Source organism: Perognathus longimembris, unplaced genomic scaffold (genome assembly GCF_023159225.1).
Source record: "Perognathus longimembris pacificus isolate PPM17 unplaced genomic scaffold, ASM2315922v1 HiC_scaffold_5975, whole genome shotgun sequence".
NCBI lineage: Eukaryota > Metazoa > Chordata > Mammalia > Rodentia > Heteromyidae > Perognathus > Perognathus longimembris.
The window spans coordinates 27,125-43,968 of record NW_025961461.1 but is presented as its reverse complement, the minus strand read 5'-3'; the positions used below and the strand labels follow the sequence as shown (position 1 = coordinate 43,968).

General features: G+C 40.9%; 3 long non-coding RNA genes across 3 annotated transcripts; 2 read left to right on the top strand and 1 right to left on the bottom strand.

Moving 5' to 3' along the window:
• Nucleotides 1-4,096: 4,096 nt before the first annotated feature.
• LOC125345621 lies at nt 4,097-5,440 on the top strand. The gene is made up of 2 exons (XR_007209766.1): nt 4,097-4,131; nt 5,285-5,440. It is a non-coding gene; the product is annotated as an uncharacterized LOC125345621 (long non-coding RNA).
• A 1,002-nt stretch (nt 5,441-6,442) lies between these two features.
• On the bottom strand, nt 6,443-7,268 carry LOC125345619. The gene is made up of 3 exons (XR_007209764.1): nt 7,198-7,268; nt 6,799-6,946; nt 6,443-6,631 (listed from the first exon to the last, which is right to left on the bottom strand). It is a non-coding gene; the product is annotated as an uncharacterized LOC125345619 (long non-coding RNA).
• On the top strand, nt 6,777-7,943 carry LOC125345620. Its single transcript, XR_007209765.1, has 2 exons — nt 6,777-6,887; nt 7,137-7,943. It is a non-coding gene; the product is annotated as an uncharacterized LOC125345620 (long non-coding RNA).
• Nucleotides 7,944-16,844: the final 8,901 nt, after the last annotated feature.

Below are 16,844 nucleotides of genomic sequence, written 5' to 3'. Positions count from 1 at the left end.
TAGAAGGCTTGGGCCTTAAACCATCTTCCTAGTCAGAAAATCCACACAGATTGAGGACCAACCAAGTCTGCTCGCTGTAGCATTCAGGACAGTTTGTGAGTCATGGAGGGAGAAGGCACCAGTGCTACCCCAATGCAACACTGTGGTCGCCAAACACAACTCTAATTCTTTTAACTTTGGAATAAGTCTGGGTTGCAACTCTGTCATGATAGGCCTGCTATAAACCCAATTCTAATCTTGGGGCAGGCAGAGCCAGGGTAGTAGCCTTTGACAGCCTGAGACTGTCAAAATCTTCACAGGACTCCTAGATTGCCTGAGCAAACCAGGCAGTTTGGGAGCCAACTGTGGAAGCAGCTTCCTGTAGTCACAGACTGCCATGGTCCACTCAACCTGTATGTTAATTTTGGGTCAGGAATATTTAGGTTAACAGTCACATTTGGGGCTGGGGATATAGCCTAGTGGCAAGAGTGCCTGCCTCCGATACACGAGGCCCTAGGTTCGATTCCCCAGCACCACATATACAGAAAATGGCCAGAAGTGGCGCTGTGGCTCAAGTGGGAGAGTGCTAGCCTTGAGCGGAAAGAAGCCAGGGACAGTGCTCAGGCCCGGAATCCAAGGCCCAGGACCGGCCAAAAAAAAAAAGTCACATTTGTGCAGTTGTTCCAAAATGACTCTGGTCCCTTGATCTTAAAGAGTTTATGAGAGCATGGGGAAAAAAAGAAAAATGGAGAAGCAAAATCTTAGTCTATATCAAAGGATTGTCAGGATTAGATACACACTTCACTAGAGTCTTTTGGAGTTTTTCTTAGACACATTTGCTTGCACCCAAACATGATCAGTTTGGGTTTAAAACCTGTTTTTTTGTTTTGTTTTTAAGTTTTACCAACACATAGACATACACAGACAGACATACAGATAATGTGCACAAGCTTTGGGGCGCACTTAGAATTCTTTAATTTGCCATGTAAGTTTTCTGGAATTCCAGTGGCAAATGATATTATTTTGCCTATATTCTAGAACCACATGGTTAGATAGTAAACCAAAAAAAATTTTTCCAGTAACCAAAATTTTCACATTTTGAGAAACCAGTTCAGCTCCCATGGAGAGCTGACATGAACACAGACAGCAAGTTCAAAGCAAGACACTTTCATCATCTAGCATTTGAATTGCAAGGCACCTTTGAAATGCAAGGCCACAGGACTCCCAAGTCCCTTCCCAGCCTCCAGGAATTTGGCATGCCTGTCACTTGGGGGATGGGCAGGCTTTCACTCCAACCAATCCTAGTGTCGACCATGTGCTCAACACTAGAGAAAACTTATGATTTAGCCAAACAAGCAGAATTTAACTGAGTCTCCAAACTTAACATCAATAACAAGAATAGAAAACCTTTCTTTGAGTCTTTGAAAGCAGATGTTAAACAAATATTGGTACCTTTGGAAGCTAGCACCAGCCCATCCTATGTTACAGGCAGGCATCAAGAGTTTAGAGGGAGGGGCTGGGGATATGGCCTAGTAGCAAGAGTGCCTGCCTCATATACATGAGGCCCTGGGTTCGATTCCCCAGCACCACATATACAGAAAATGGCCAGAAGTGGTGCTGTGGCTCAAGTGGCAGAGTGCTAGCCTTGAGTAAAAAGAAGCCAGGGACAGTGCTCAGGCCCTGAGTCCAAGCCCCAAAACTGGCAAAAAAAAAAAGAAAAGAGTTTAGAGGGAGGCAGAAAAAGAGACAGAGAGAACTTCATCTGCCTGAGCGCTCATAGAAGCTCATAGAAGGTAAGTCCTGAAAAATATTCCAAATATGTAAGATTGGGCTCAAACTTGAGCAGCTTTCCTGAAGCAATTTAGACTGTCCCACACTTGATGAGCGACCAGCAGAGGTGAACTACAGATCAGTTGACTCCAAACACCCACAATTGCTGATCCCCTTGACCTAGCCCAGTGGCTTTATGGAAAATCCAAGCTCCAGGCTAATAGTCACTCACCCTGGTTGGGGTTTCAAATCTGTCATTATCGTGGTGGATGGAAGTAGAGTGCTCAGTCAGGAGAAGTTACCTCGGTGGTATTAGCATTTCCCTAGCCTCAGGTCCCTCCCCTCTTTGAGCAGCCTGCACCTAAAAGAGCTGTAAGTCTGCCAGGACTGTCGTCAGGGGCTCACCAGTATCTACCTTTAAAGGAGTTTGTTTTTCTGGGTGAAGCTGTGACAATAGAGCTATAACTGATTTCAACACATTCTCAACATGGGTCAATCTATCTTTAGTAGGCTCATTGCATAATTTTTCCTCAGATTCTGAGCCATCTGAGTCTTCCTTAATATCTAACCCAGTGGGTTCAGATCTTATTTATTTTCTCAGCTCTTCCAGGGCAGCAGCATGTGCTTCTGGGGCTGGGCAACGCTCATCGGATCCCTGTTCAGTTTTTCTCATTGACTGATTGAATTTAATCTGTTCATGTCTAGTATCTAAACAATCTCTGACTGGTTTCCAAAGAGTAAAAGCATCCAGTGGGGTTTGTTCAGGGCCTTTTGTGTCATAATGTCCCTGAACCCTTTTCCCTACTTTTTGCCGAACTTCTAAGTTAATGGTTCCTTCCTCTGGGAACCAGCGGCATATTTCCTCGATGAAGTGAAAGAAACGTTCCAACTGACTTTGCCCCACTTTCACTCCCCGGGCCTGAAGCGTCCCTTTCAGGACTTTCATGTACAGCATGCAACTGTTACTTTGTCCCATTGTATTTTACTCTTGACTATATTTTTCTGCACTCTCTCCCACTCTCTTTCCCAAGTGATCAGACGTCCTTGCCTTCCTCCCAGGTTTTCAGGACCCTGTTCGGGCACCACTTCTGCTGAGCCAGCCGGCAGCAAAGAGGAAATCCTGATTGAAAGGGAGAGGATTAAAGAAAAAGAAAGATAGATAAGAGAAAAAAAGAAGATGAGACAAAAGTTGGGGTGCCGGAGGTCTGCATCTCGAGATTGTAACTCAAGACTGCAGCGAGGTATCAAGAAGGACGATGTAGAATTAGCATGTACAGGAAACCCAGTAGGCAATGAAGTCACTCATATATTATATACTTGACTATTATTAGGAATGCAAATTCTATGATTTTTGAATAGCATTACAGTACAGCCTGGAATACAACTGTTGGAGTCAGTTGTAAAACATAAAGGGGTTCCAATGCCAGAAGCTGCAAAGTCTCCCATTTTAAGGCTATAGGTTTCCTGGTACCCCAGACCTCAGTTCCACAGTCACATCTGTGTTATTGTGTTGCTCCTGGTCACAGCGGATTAGGGAGCTTGAGGAAGGTTGCAACTCTGGTGTTCCAGAACAGTTGATAAAATAGATTTTTTTTTTTTTGCCAGTTCAGGGACTTGTACTCAAGGCCTAAGCACTGTCCCTGGCTTCTTTTTCTCATGGCTAGCACTCTACCTCTAATTTTTATTCAGAAGTTAGAACTGATGAAATAGGTATAAATCCTCACTCCCAACCATTCCTGCATACAGGTAAGAAACCTTATGAGTGTAACAAATGTGGAAAATCCTTCACTCATAAGTCATCACTCATGACACATATGAAAATTCACACCTGAGAGAAACCTTATAAATGTAACCGATGTGAGAAATCCTTCACCCAGAAGTCTCACTCAGCATGCATAAGAGAATGCATACAGGTGAGAAACATTATGAATGAAACAAATGTGGAAAGTCCTTTGTCCAGTACTTGGATCTTAGCACACATAAGAGAATTCACACAGGAGAAAAACCTTATTAATATAACAAATGTGGAAAGTCTTTCACCTGGAAGGCAGACCTTACTGTTCATCAGAGAACACACACAGGTGAGAAACCACATGAATGTAACATGTGGAAAGTCCTTCACTCAGGAGTCAACCTTTCTCAGTCATAAGAGAATTTAAATATGTGTGAAACCTTATAAAGGTAACACATGTGGAAAGTATTTCACCTGGAAGACACAACTCAGTTTGCATCAGAGAACCTACATAGGTGAGAAATGTTATGAAACTGATGTGCCCTGTTTTTTCTTAAAAGGGCACTGTATTCTTAAACCTAAGTTGATTGTAAGGATGGAGCAAGGAACAGGACCATGGAATGGAAAATCCCCAGACAAGAATTTCACATGTAAGTGAGTGCATCTTGCACAGTGATGTTGGAGCCAGAGCCCAATTGGTATGTCCACATTGAGCTGTACTGAGCAATGATGTTCCTAATTCTCCTGAATTGTGTGTGTGTGTGTTTGTGTGTGTGTGTGTGTGTGTGTGTGTGTGTGTGTCAAAGAACTAGGTGATTCTTTGTCAGAAAGACATGTGAATCAAGAATCCAGGGGCTGGGGATATAGCCTAGTGGCAAGAGTGCCTGCCTCGGATACACGAGGCCCTAGGTTCGATTCCCCAGCACCACATATACAGAAAATGGCCAGAAGCGGCGCTGTGGCTCAAGTGGCAGAGTGCTAGCCTTGAGCGGGAAGAAGCCAGGGACAGTGCTCAGGCCCTGAGTCCAAGCCCAGGACTGGCCAAAAAAAAAAAAAAAAAAAAAAAAGAATCCATGTGGAGATGTACTGAGTTTTGTGTGGGAGTAGAGTTAAAGGTAGCAATTCCCCTTTGTCTTTGTGCAAATCATCCTTTAAAAGGGGGGGGGGGGGCAATGTGCAGGAGATTCCATTTTCTGAGGTAGTAAAAAGGATGCCGGTTCAATTTTCAGGTAAGGACAAAAGCTTGTCAATGGTGATGGGCAGAGTCTGGGATTCAGAGTTAAAGCTTTTAATCTAGAGAAGAGTAATTCTTAGTGAGAAGTTAGAACTGAAGAAATAGGTATAAATCCTCAATCCTAACCATTCCTGCTAAGGTAAAAGGCAAAAGGACCTATAAAACACTCTTATGGTCAATGAATCTAGAAAATGTTCTTATTTTTACAAGGTAACTAACAGTATGAAACTGTAACCTCTCTGTACATCAGTTTGGTAATAAAAATTTTAAAAAAAGAGAGAAAATGTTCTTATTCTTAACTTACTAGTTGAGACGCAAAGCTGCACAAAATATTATTTCAAGAAAATAAAAGAAAACTAACCCTCTATAACCTAACAAAACAATATTAAAAACTGTTACTTTACATTGTAAAATATCAGTAGTGCATGAGGAAAAATGGACATATTTCTCATACATTAATTCCTAATATTGATATTTTAAAATCTATAATAATTAAGATATGAGGAAATGTTCTATCTTTATATTAAGAAATGTTTTTATCTCATTCATGTTTTTTTTTATCATTTTAGATGTCCAAAAAATGGATGACATGATTAAGACATGTCAAGAAAGTAAAATGAATGTGTATGTGAAGTAGCAGTCACTAATAGCAACACAGTGGATGAAAGAGTTAGATTATTAACAACTTTTAATTTGAGCTCAAAACATATGCCAGAGCTGATTAGGAATAATGGAAACTACTTAGGAATGAGGACTGAGGAGTTCATTGACTGTGAGAACATGCTATACTACAGTGAGCCTGGTGAGATGCATGCTGCATATAAGCCTGGTGCCTCTCAGTAATTGAACAATCCCTCAGATGTTCCAAGCATTTCCATCAACATTATGAGAGTCCAAATGAACAGCAGTATTTTGAGTATGATTGAAAAGGGATAGTATTAAACTCAGAGACCATACTCTTTAGACATAATTGCATTTGTGTGGAAGAGCTCTCCTATAACAATAATGAATATAGAGAAGGCTATGATAATTCTGCTCTCATTGACCAAGAAATGCTTCTAAGAGTGGGGTGGGGGGAAACACCGGGATGTACTAAATGTGAGAAACCATTGTATGTACTTAAGACCCATAGTTACTACACATGAGAAAATGCACACCGTAGTGAAACCGTGTACATGCTATGAATGTAAGAAATATTTCAGTAAGGAAATACACCTTACAAAACATCAGAGCCAATATCGAGTGGAGAAGCCTGATGAGTATAGCAAATTGCAACACCTATCGATCAGATGTCAGATATGGCTTTCCAACCTCAAACTCACAAAGGAGAGAAACACTATGAATATGATGAATATAAGAAATCTTTCACCAAAAAGTCAGCTCTCTGCATGCATGAGAGTACTCTAATAGGCAAAGCAATTTTATGAAGGTAACAAATATGGAAAGTCTTTTACTTGGAAAGGAAGCCTTACTGTTCATCAGAGAACACACACAGATAGTAAACCTAATGACTGTAACGAATGTGGACAGTCCTTCATTAGTGAGTCAACTTTCAGAAGGTATCAGAGAACACACACAGGAGATAAATCTTAAGAGTGTAACAAATGTAGGAGGTCATTCAAGCAGAACTCACTCCTCAGCAGGCATAAGAGAATTTACACAGGAGAGAAACATTATAAATGTAATAGAAGTCAAGCCTCACTGTTCATCAGATAATACAAAGGTGTGAAACCTTATAACTGTAACCAACGTGAAAAATTTTTCACCCAGAAGTCATTACTCATCATTCATATGAGAATGCATACAGGTAAGAAACCTTATGAATGTAACAAATGTGCAAAGTACTTTGTCTACAACTCAGATCTCAGCACACATAAGAGAATTCAAACAGGAGAAAAACCTTATGAATGTAACATCTGTGGAAAGTCCTTCACTCAACAGTCAGCTCTTCTCAGGCATAAGAGAATACACACTGGTGAGAAACCTTATGAATGTAACCAATGTGGCAAATCTTTCAAGCAGAAGTCATACCTCCACAGTCATAAAGAATTCACATAGGTGAGAAACCTTATACATGTAATACATGTGGAAAGTCTTTCACCTGGAAGACACAATTCAGTTTGTATCAGAGAACCCACATAGGTGAGAAATGTTATGTAACTGATGTGCAGTGTCTTTCAAGCAGAAATCACACCTCAGTATGTATCAGAGAACACACTCAGGAGAGAAACCTCAAGAATGTGACAGATGTGGGTCCTTGACCCAGAAAGCATCCATCAGTTTGCATCATAGAGTATATAAAGGAGAGAAACCTTGAAAATGTAACAAATGTGGAAAGTCTTTCACCCAGAAGGCATGGCTCAGTGTTCATCATAGAATACATACAGGAGAGAAGCCTTATGAATGTACCAAATGTGGAAGGTCTTTCAAGCAGAAGTCATACCTCAGTTTGCATCAGAGAACACACACACAGGAGATAAACCTTGTGAATGCAGCAGATATGGAAATTGTTTCAGGCAGAAGTGAACCCTCAATATGCATCAGAGAACATACACAGGAGAGAGACCACATGAATGTAGAAAATGTGGAAAATCTTTCATCCGGAAGGCACACCTCAGTGTTCAGAGCATACACAGGAGAGAATTCTAATGAGTGTAACAAGTATGGGAAGCCCTCCAACCAATAGTCACATCTCACTATACATCAGAGAACTAGAAAACTATCAGAGAAAACTAATGAATGTAACTATCATGTTTTAATAAGTCACTCTTCAGTGTGCATCATACAACATACAGAGGAGAAGAACTTTATGAGTATAATAAATGTTAGAAAACATTTCTCAACAGGTATCAGAGACCTGAACACATGACAGAATCTCTAAATTTAAAGAATAGAGGAAGTTTATCAAGCTGTCAACTTTCAGCAAGCATTAGAACATTCAAACGTAAAAGAAACCCAATGTAAGAAAATCCTCTGTCAGAAATTAATTACACAGAAAGTAAATTATACAGAGAAATCCTACATGACAGAGGTAACCTAGGTGTCATTTACACCTGGCTACTCACTGAGCCAACATTTCTTGCCCTGTCATTGTGTTGAATGGGGATGATATACCTGAATATTATCCAAAGGATTTGGACAAAAGGGATGGGCATTACTTCCAGGCTTGACAAATGGAAAGTGAAGTCGTTGATTTGTATCTTTTATAATAAAGAATGGCTTGTCAAAGTAATTTTATATCCTCTTCTCAGAAGTACAATCTCCAGCCCTTTACATCTGGAGTCAAAATGTCCAAGTTGATTTAGGGAGGAGTGGAGGAGGAGGGGAGGTTGGGAGAAAGACTGTCAGGATTTGAGCCAAGCAAATAAGAACATGAATTTATTCACTGCTTCCCTTAAGTCTCTCATTTTATGTATGATCCATATGTCTTTTAACACAAATAACTTAGAATTTCCAGTTCACTTTTGGAATGTGGAACATCTAAGAAAAGATACTATTCTTTGTTCATTACAAAATACACATGGCAGTGAAATCTGTCCTGGCATCTTTTCTTCCCAAGTTTATGGTACAGAGAACATGGATAGGAAACACGTTTGGGGATATATTTTCTTTGTGTGTATAGTCCTACAGCTTGAAATTGAGGTTATACACTGTCCATAAGCTTTCTTTGCTCAAGGCTAATGCTCTGCTACTCAAGCCACAGCTCCACTTTTTGGGAGGGTGGGGTTCTGCTGGTTGAATAAAGACAAGAGTCTGAAGCATTTTTCCTGTCTAACAGGCTTCAGTCCACACTCATGAATCAGCATTTTGGTTAGCCATGATTACGGACTGAGGCCCTGTTGCCTAACTCAGAACTTAACATTTTCTAGGGCTTGAACTCAGGCTGTGGGCATTCTCCTTGAGCTTTATCCTCTCAAGACTAGTGCACTACCACTTGAGCTACAGCTCCAATTCTGGCATTTGGGGTGGTTAGTTGGAGATAATAGTCTCATGCACTTGCCTGACATAGCTGGCTTTGAACTGTGACCCTCAAATCTCAGTCTCTTTAGTAGCTAGGATTACAGGTGTGAGCCTGATTGAAAACATATTTTGTATAGCAAAATCTATAATGAAGAGAAACTAATCCAGACTGGTAATATGGACAAGTAGAAGGATTCATGTTTTTGAGCATGTACAATTGAAACTAAAACAGGGGTTCTCTGCTGATGGATTGGTTCCCAGTATGTATTTGGCATTCTTGGTGCAGTTTGAGTGATGATAACTAGGAAAGAGAAGCATATGAACTGTTGGTTTTGAGTGTATTGTATATAAATTATGTCTTACTGGTTTTTTTTCTTAATGTACTAGCATAGCTGATAGTACATTTTTTAGTTTAAATACAATGACTTTATGAGGATTTTCCTCATTACAAGCTGCCATGGCTTTATTTTAGTTTGGTAAGTATGTGAGAAATTGCTTCTTGGATGGTATTGCCTAATCTTGCACATGCCAAGCATTGGGCTTAAACATGGTTATTCAGCTATAGTTTCAGCATCTGCCAACCCTTCATTCCCTGTAGATAGTTTCACCAGAACAATTGTGACATGCTTGTGTTAAAAATAGTTCTGGCAGTACTATAAACAATTAGGAACGTGGAAAGAATGAGGAACAAAAATTAGTTCAAAGACATACAGAAAATCAAACCAAGTACCAGTAATTCATGCCTATAATTCTAGCTACTTGGGAGACTAAGGATCTGGAAAATTATGAGTTATAACCACCTTGGAAAGGCCACCTTTGAAGTCTCCATCTTCAAAATAATCACCCAAATTTCCCTCTTACTCCAACATAGTTACAATCATGTTTTATGTATCTATATATGTAAATATATACACAACTATGAAGTATACAATATATGGTTATATCATATACAATATTCTATATGCATCTAGATACATGTATTCTAGATACATATGTGATATCTATCTACATATGTTTATAAGACAAAAATTATATACAATTTATCTGTTTATATATGCATCTGTAGATAAATGAAAAGGAGAGAGAAAGGTCTTCATTTAAATGCTTGTGCCATATAGTTGGCCTCCTTTCACTGCCCTTCACCATGACTAGTCTCAACCTATCATCTCAGTAGTTTGTACTGGGGGCATCCAAATGCAGTGCTACACCTGGAAAACTGCATCCCTTAGACAATAGCCTCTTGCAGCTTGTCGACCAGGACAAAGGGAAAATTCTCCACAATTGTAGTTATTACTTTCGCACCACGGCCCTCTTATTATCTTTCCTCTTCCATCAGCATCTGCAGCTTTGCACCACTAACTTGTAAGGCAGAAAAAAAAATACAGTAACATCTAGGGGCTCAGAAGTCTGACTTCTGTAAGTTGGTTCAAGGGGGGAGTGGGGGCTTCTCTTCCTTTTCCCTGTAGTCCGGAAACTCTTCCGTCTTCTACCAGCTCTAACACAAAGTTCATTATTCGCAGATAGATATACTATGCTCATTCACTGAAGCCTATCTGATAAATTAAGTGGGAAGAAAATCCATCATTCATTCCATATTTCTTATCCAGATAGTATAACTGGGACTCCCAAAAAGCAAGTGGAGGAATTTCTTTATAGAATTATTCTAACTGCTTTGGTATCAATATATCACTTAAAATGTTATAAACCAGACACCCTGAAACCCACGACAATGAAGTCACCAGCACTCATTTGTGCTAGGAGTCTTTTATTTAGCATCTGTTCACTGTTGGGGGTGAGAAAAAATAAAGAAGGAATTGGATGAATTTAAAATGAAATTGCAATTGTACTAACATAGGAAAAAAATTGTAAACATCCCCAGGAATGTTTCGCCTTTGCCTCAGGAAAACACTTGTTTGATAACTAACAAGCTGTTTTGTTTTTTTTTTTTCTGTAACTCTGCTTCTGCTCCCTCCTGATTAATATAGCCAACGTGCCCTCCAGCCTCCTGCCAACTCTAAGGCAATCCCTAGGCAGAAAACCTGTAGCAGAAAGGTTACACATGAAAGTAACTTCTGAATCAGTCATTGGCTAAAACAAAAGGCCTGAGGGCTCAATCTTGTATCGACCTCCCCCTTCTTCCTGTTCCAGCTGTAATGCTTAAAAGTCAATGCTGACCCCCACCCAAGGCCATCCATCCCCTGGGATCCCAGCCTCAGGGGCCGACCTAAGTGTCAGCGCATTCTGGCCCTGCTCAATATTTTTTGCTCTCTCTCTCAGATCTGACTGGTCTCATTGATCATTGACTTCGGGACACCACAAAATTCGCCACCACCGGGATGGTGAAGAACAGGACTGGGCTTCCATAGAGCTGGATTTTAGACAAAACACACATGTACCATATGCATGTGGCCACTTACTACACACAGGTGGTCCGGAAAGTTAGGCAAAGCAAGCAAGCAGACATACAGGACCAGAATTGGCAGTAGATGATTACAAACAGCAAGCCAAATACTCTCTCTTCATTCAATTCTTAGTTCTGGAAGTGACTGCTATTTACCTATTTAACTTCTTAACCTTAAATCGTTCAATTTCTGGAACGTTCCCTAAACTAAAACATGAAAATTGAGTGGCCTTCCCCAATACTTTCTTTTCTAAAGGTCAAGCAGCTATAGGTCAAGCTGCTTTAAGCTCCTGTCATTCTGCTTAAGTTTGACCTTCCCCAGGCTCACTACCTGCTTTTTCTAGAGACTCAAAAAAGAGAGGGTGTTCCCCTCCATCTTTCACTTGGTTTCCACAGTACCATTTCCGTATCAGAAGGCATCAGTTGTAAGCTGTCAGCTGGATGACACTGAAACACCCAAAAGGCCCAAGCATCTATGTGCTCTTGGGATCTAGGCTAGCACTGCTGAAACCCTTAAGCAACCCAACTTACCTTAGGGTGCACACGGCAATGTGGGAAATGTTGTTTCCTTCATGGCACCAATCCTGTGCCAGTGCCTAACTGGGCTCCTTGTGAGATTGCGCCTGTCCACCCACTGAGGTTTTTCCCGTCTGTAAATTCCCGTTCCTCTGTCTTTTTCCAGCTTTGGGGAAGTGCTGTGAAGTATGCATTCGCATTCCCAAGTTTGGAGCCACAGAGGGCCTAGCCTGTGTTCAGTGGGCCATGGGACTGTGACCTGAAGGGATCCCGAAGAGGGAAAGTGTCAGGTAAAAAGCGTGGGCCAGGCTCCGGACCCAAGTCTCCCCTCCCCACGCTCCTCCAGTTGGGTTTCCAGAGTGGGCGCCGCGATCAGACCATGCGCCCTCAGGGGCAGAACCTGGCCACTGGAGCTCTGCATGCAGGGTGGTTGTTTTCCAGAGGGGGAGAGCCGGGGGTGTGTGCGCACACACTCCCCCACTGAGGTTCTGTCAGGCACCCGGGTGATTTCATTCGCTTTGCACTGCGGGACGGAGAGCATGGCAACAGTGGTAGTGAAACTGTGAAGTGCGCGCAGGCCCTGGGGTTTGTCATATTGCAGTTGTGTTTTCAGGGTCTGGGTGGTTGCTCCTGTAATATGGAGGTCAGATCTGGCTAGTGAAAGAAGGCAGAAGCTGACTCCATCTTCACTATCTCCCCGGCACTGGTCTGGTCAGAAGCCCGGGGAAGATTCCCACTCCTTGTAAACAATATCCCCTGTCCTCCGTCCCCCTTCAGCTGGCCAGTTCTTGATAGGCATGCCTCGATTCCTACAGGAAGTGAAGTCCCATCCCCAGATAATGGGAGGTCCTGAACGCCAAGAGACTGTGGAACGCACATGGCCTATAGGTTTCCGAACCCATCTGTCAAGTGTTTGGAACTGGGAGCTTCCTGTGACCCTGCCCCCTGACCTGAGACTATTTAGGAGCAGACTAGCTAGGGTGCCATTACGCCATGCCACATGTTCGAGTCTTGTTCGTCCCCATGGCGTCCCAATTCACCTCTCCATCAGAGCTGAATTGCTTTGTTGGTACATGGAAATCCTCCTGAAGCAAGTCTCTGTGCCACTGTCCTGTTCTGTGTTATATGTTTTTCTGAAACCGAGGACTAGTCCATCCAGGACTTCCCCCAATAAATACATCTTTTTACTTGACACTGTCTCTGAGTGGTGGACTCTTGGAGGGATGGGGGATCGCCCCCTCCCTGGGACACCATTACACTCCTAGAGTTTTTCTGATCTGCTCAGGGCTTATTAGCCTTCATAGCCTGGTTTCAGTTCACCCACATTTGTACACAACCTTGTTTCTAGAGACTGTTTTACATGTACATTGCAGTCCAGTGCAAGGATCATGTAGTTATACAATGAAGCCTATCAGTGTTTAAAGGAGGGCATGTTGTCATAGGAATCTCCTTCCTGAAAGAAGAGACCATATGAAGTCTGACAACTCTTAAAATGCAGAGAAAAGCACAGGAAGGAGATCTATTTAGGTTTTTTTGCCTTAAGCAATAATCGGTTCCATTCTCCACAACACAAGATTCACGCGGTACTGGTTCCTGTAACACTCTCAGACACTTGGTGCTTGAAGGTTTAGAACAACTTTTAGGGCAAGAGATCAGGTGAACTGAATAATAAGCCAGAGTCGGGTTATCAGAGGGGAAATGTGGCTGTGGTTTGGGGGTGGAGGGATAAGATTACATTCACAAGTGAAGGTGTCTATATACTAATACGGTAGCTGTATTTTCATTAATCTTTCAGTCTCCTTTTCCAAATATTATTTCTGTTATATCTCAAACTTATCCTAAATGTCCCATGTATGCTGATGCTGATGCTAGCTCTAACTTGTTAGTTCTCCCTGCCAGTTCAGAAAGTGTTGTAAGGGTTTTTTGGCCTTAGAAGGAAAACAACAAAAGTAAAATTAAGGCAGTATGCCTTTCCCAAGTATTGTATGGTTTGAAGATATAACATTTCCTGAACGTTTAGCTAGGCTTACTCATTTTCTCACAATCTGCTCCAAGTGCTATTGTTTATTCACTTAGCAAATTGATTTTGGGAATGGAAGTCAATGAAGAAAAACATTACTTTAAAATGTCTTGTTTGAAACAAGTCTCCTCTTCTCCTCCTCTCCTCCTCTCCTTCTCTTCTCCTCTCCTCCTCTGATTCTATTTTTATACTCAGAATTCCCTATAGGATTGTGAGTTTATAATATTGCTAATGTTAATGTTCTATATTTTGTTCCTCTCCTGTTGACAAATGACATATTCTGTCTTACAGCATAACCCTATTTTACATTAATTAAAACAGTAGGGACTGCCTCTACTTTGCTTCGAAACTATTAATAACATATAATTTAAATGCAGTACAATACCCTTTTAATGTGTGCTAGTATTGGTTCATTAGTTAAAGGTGTGGGCACTGACCATGCATGAGCTTCTTTTGCTAAAGGCTAACGTTGTACTACTTCAGCCATAGCTCCACTTCAAGCTAGTTTTGTGTTTTATTGTAGACAAAAGCTTCCCAGACTTTGCTGGCCCAGCTAGATTCAATTTGTGGTCCTCCAATCTCAGATTCAGAGTAACTAGGAATACAGATAAGAGTAACCAGATTCCTGCTGCAATACTCTCCAATTTCTAATACAATAATCTGAAATAGAACAGTAAATATTTTGGCACACATGTTCAGTCATTGATGTGTATGAAAATAGTCCAAATATAAAAACAAAAAGAAAATAGCCCATCCCAAATCAATAATACCACTGTTCTCAAGCCTTGTGATTATGGACTCTTAGCCTGTAATGAATTAATTTTTTTTAAAGTAAGAAAGCATTCTTATGACGTAGCAAAATTCAACAATAATGTGCGAATGTTAGTTTTCAAAAATCCCTGTGGTTTTTACGAGCACAAATATACTCCCAAATGTCAACAGAGTAGATTTTCGTTTTTTTTAATACTTCACTGTAAAAGTTTACATTATTTTACCTTATTTTATTATAAAATTTCATTAAAAACTGCATAATACCACTTTGTATGTAATGAACCAATTCATACTGGCCAAGTACACAGCCCTATGATTTATTTTAAATGTTATGGATCTCTATTTTGGGGTGTACTCAGGTTGGTGTTTTGTGTTGCTATTGTTTCAGTAAGGTGTGGCTCTAATCATCGTGTTGCTTGATTATGGATGGTTGGTTTAGGATTGTGTCACTGCTACGAACATTATTTTCTGCTGCTCTTTTATAAGGACTTGAATCTCCAGCAGGAAAGCCAAGGTTCTTCATATGACTGTCTTTAGGAAGATGAACACTGAGGCCTTTTAAAACATGTGCTGACACCATCTGTACTTTTTACCAATTCTGTTTGTAATTAACATAGAAATGAATTGCTTTTATAATATCTATTGACCAAGTAATGAATTGCAATGCTGTACTGGAAAACAAATTTTCTTGCCCATAAAGAAGGATTTATTCTTTTGTAGCCCATGTATGAGATTTTGAGCAGGAAAATCTGGGGAAAATTTGCAATAATTCATACTGAGTACTTCATTTTCCTTTTCTCCCAGTCTTGTTTCCAGAATCTTCTGTTCATTCTAAACAGCAACACAGAATGGATGGATCTCTGGTGAGTTGCTTTTTGTTTCTGACTTTATTTTGTTTTCTTGATTTTGTTTCTGCCAAACCTAGGACTTGGACTCAGGGCGTGAGCCCTGTCTCTGGCTTTATTTTTCTTAAGGCCAGCACTCTACCACTCCACAGCACCTCTTCTGGTTGTTTCTGTGTATGTAGTCCTGTGAATCAAACTCAGGTCTTCATGCATGCTAGGCAAGCACTCTACCACTAAGCCACATCCCAATCCTGTTTCTAGATTGTTTGATATGAAAAAAAAAGTAGTCACACTGTTAAGTGATTCAGCCCAGGGTACTTGAAGTACTGTTCATATAGTTCTTGTTTTATTTGTTTTGTTTTGTTGCCAGTCCTGGAGCGTGGACTCAGCACTGTCTCTGACTTCTTTTTGCTCAAAGGTGGTACTCCACCTCTTAAGCCACAGCTCCACTTCTGGCTTTTTTCTATATATGTGATACTGAGGAATCGAACCCAGGGCTTCATGTATACTGAAAAGCCAAAATTACTCCATTTTCAGGCAGCCCCCATTTTGTTGGTTGTTTAAACTATGAGTAGACTTGTTTGTACTGAAACTGTTGAGCTGTAAATTCCTTAAACAAAGCTATCTTCAAGCCAGCCAGGCCCCACTCTGTGCCTGTAACCTTGGGCCTGCACAAACTCCGGGAAATGACCATGCAAGCCCAAGATAAACGGCCACTGTGAGCAAACCCAGACCACCAATTACTCCATCTAGTAGGACAGCTCATCATAACCCAAACAGCCAGGAAAATCTCTGACAACCCTGGAATGCCCGTAGCCCAGAGCCAATCAGATCTGTAAACACCTGGTTGCTGTAACTTTGTGGGTTTTGCCTTTATAATCCCTGTGAGATTTCAGATAGGGGTCCTCCTCCCTATCTTCGCTGCATCGGTGAATGGGAAGAGACCAAAGCCAAAGCTTGCCTGAAAAAAAGCCTTGCTTTTGCATTTCGGAACGTCTGGCTCTCTATGGTCTTCTTGGAGGTCGTCTCCTGACTTTGGGTATTACAATACGAGACGAGCACTTTACCACTAGGCCATATTCCCAGCCCCATGTTCATATAGTTCTTGTTAGTGTTCACTTCCCATATAAATGCGGTAGACTTAAGAGTTGTGTATTCTTCAAAAGCACAATAGATAAATCCTATGACTGCTTCGTGGTGTTGGTTTACTGGAAACTTCTGCTATATTTCATTCTGTCATCTTTCTACATAACAATCCTGTCTGGCTGCATTAAACATTCTTAATTATCTCATTTATTGATAGTACATATTGCTTTATTTTGGGCTCCCATATCTTCCATCCATCTATAACATTTCTCTTCTTCCACGTGTGAAGCAGTAGAATCCTTGAATATGCCGCTCCTGTTCCTCTCTATCCCAGTATCCAGAGCCATCATTCTTTCTGTGTCTGAGTTTGCTAATCCTTGGAAACTCAAGAAGAGACTTCATGCCATTTATGTTCCTTTTTACTTGGTGTATTTTATTTAATGGATTGCATTCAAGGTTCATCCCTACTATACTATATAGTATAATTTTAAACGCATTTATCTATTGTTTTATGTGTTCTTACCTTTGTT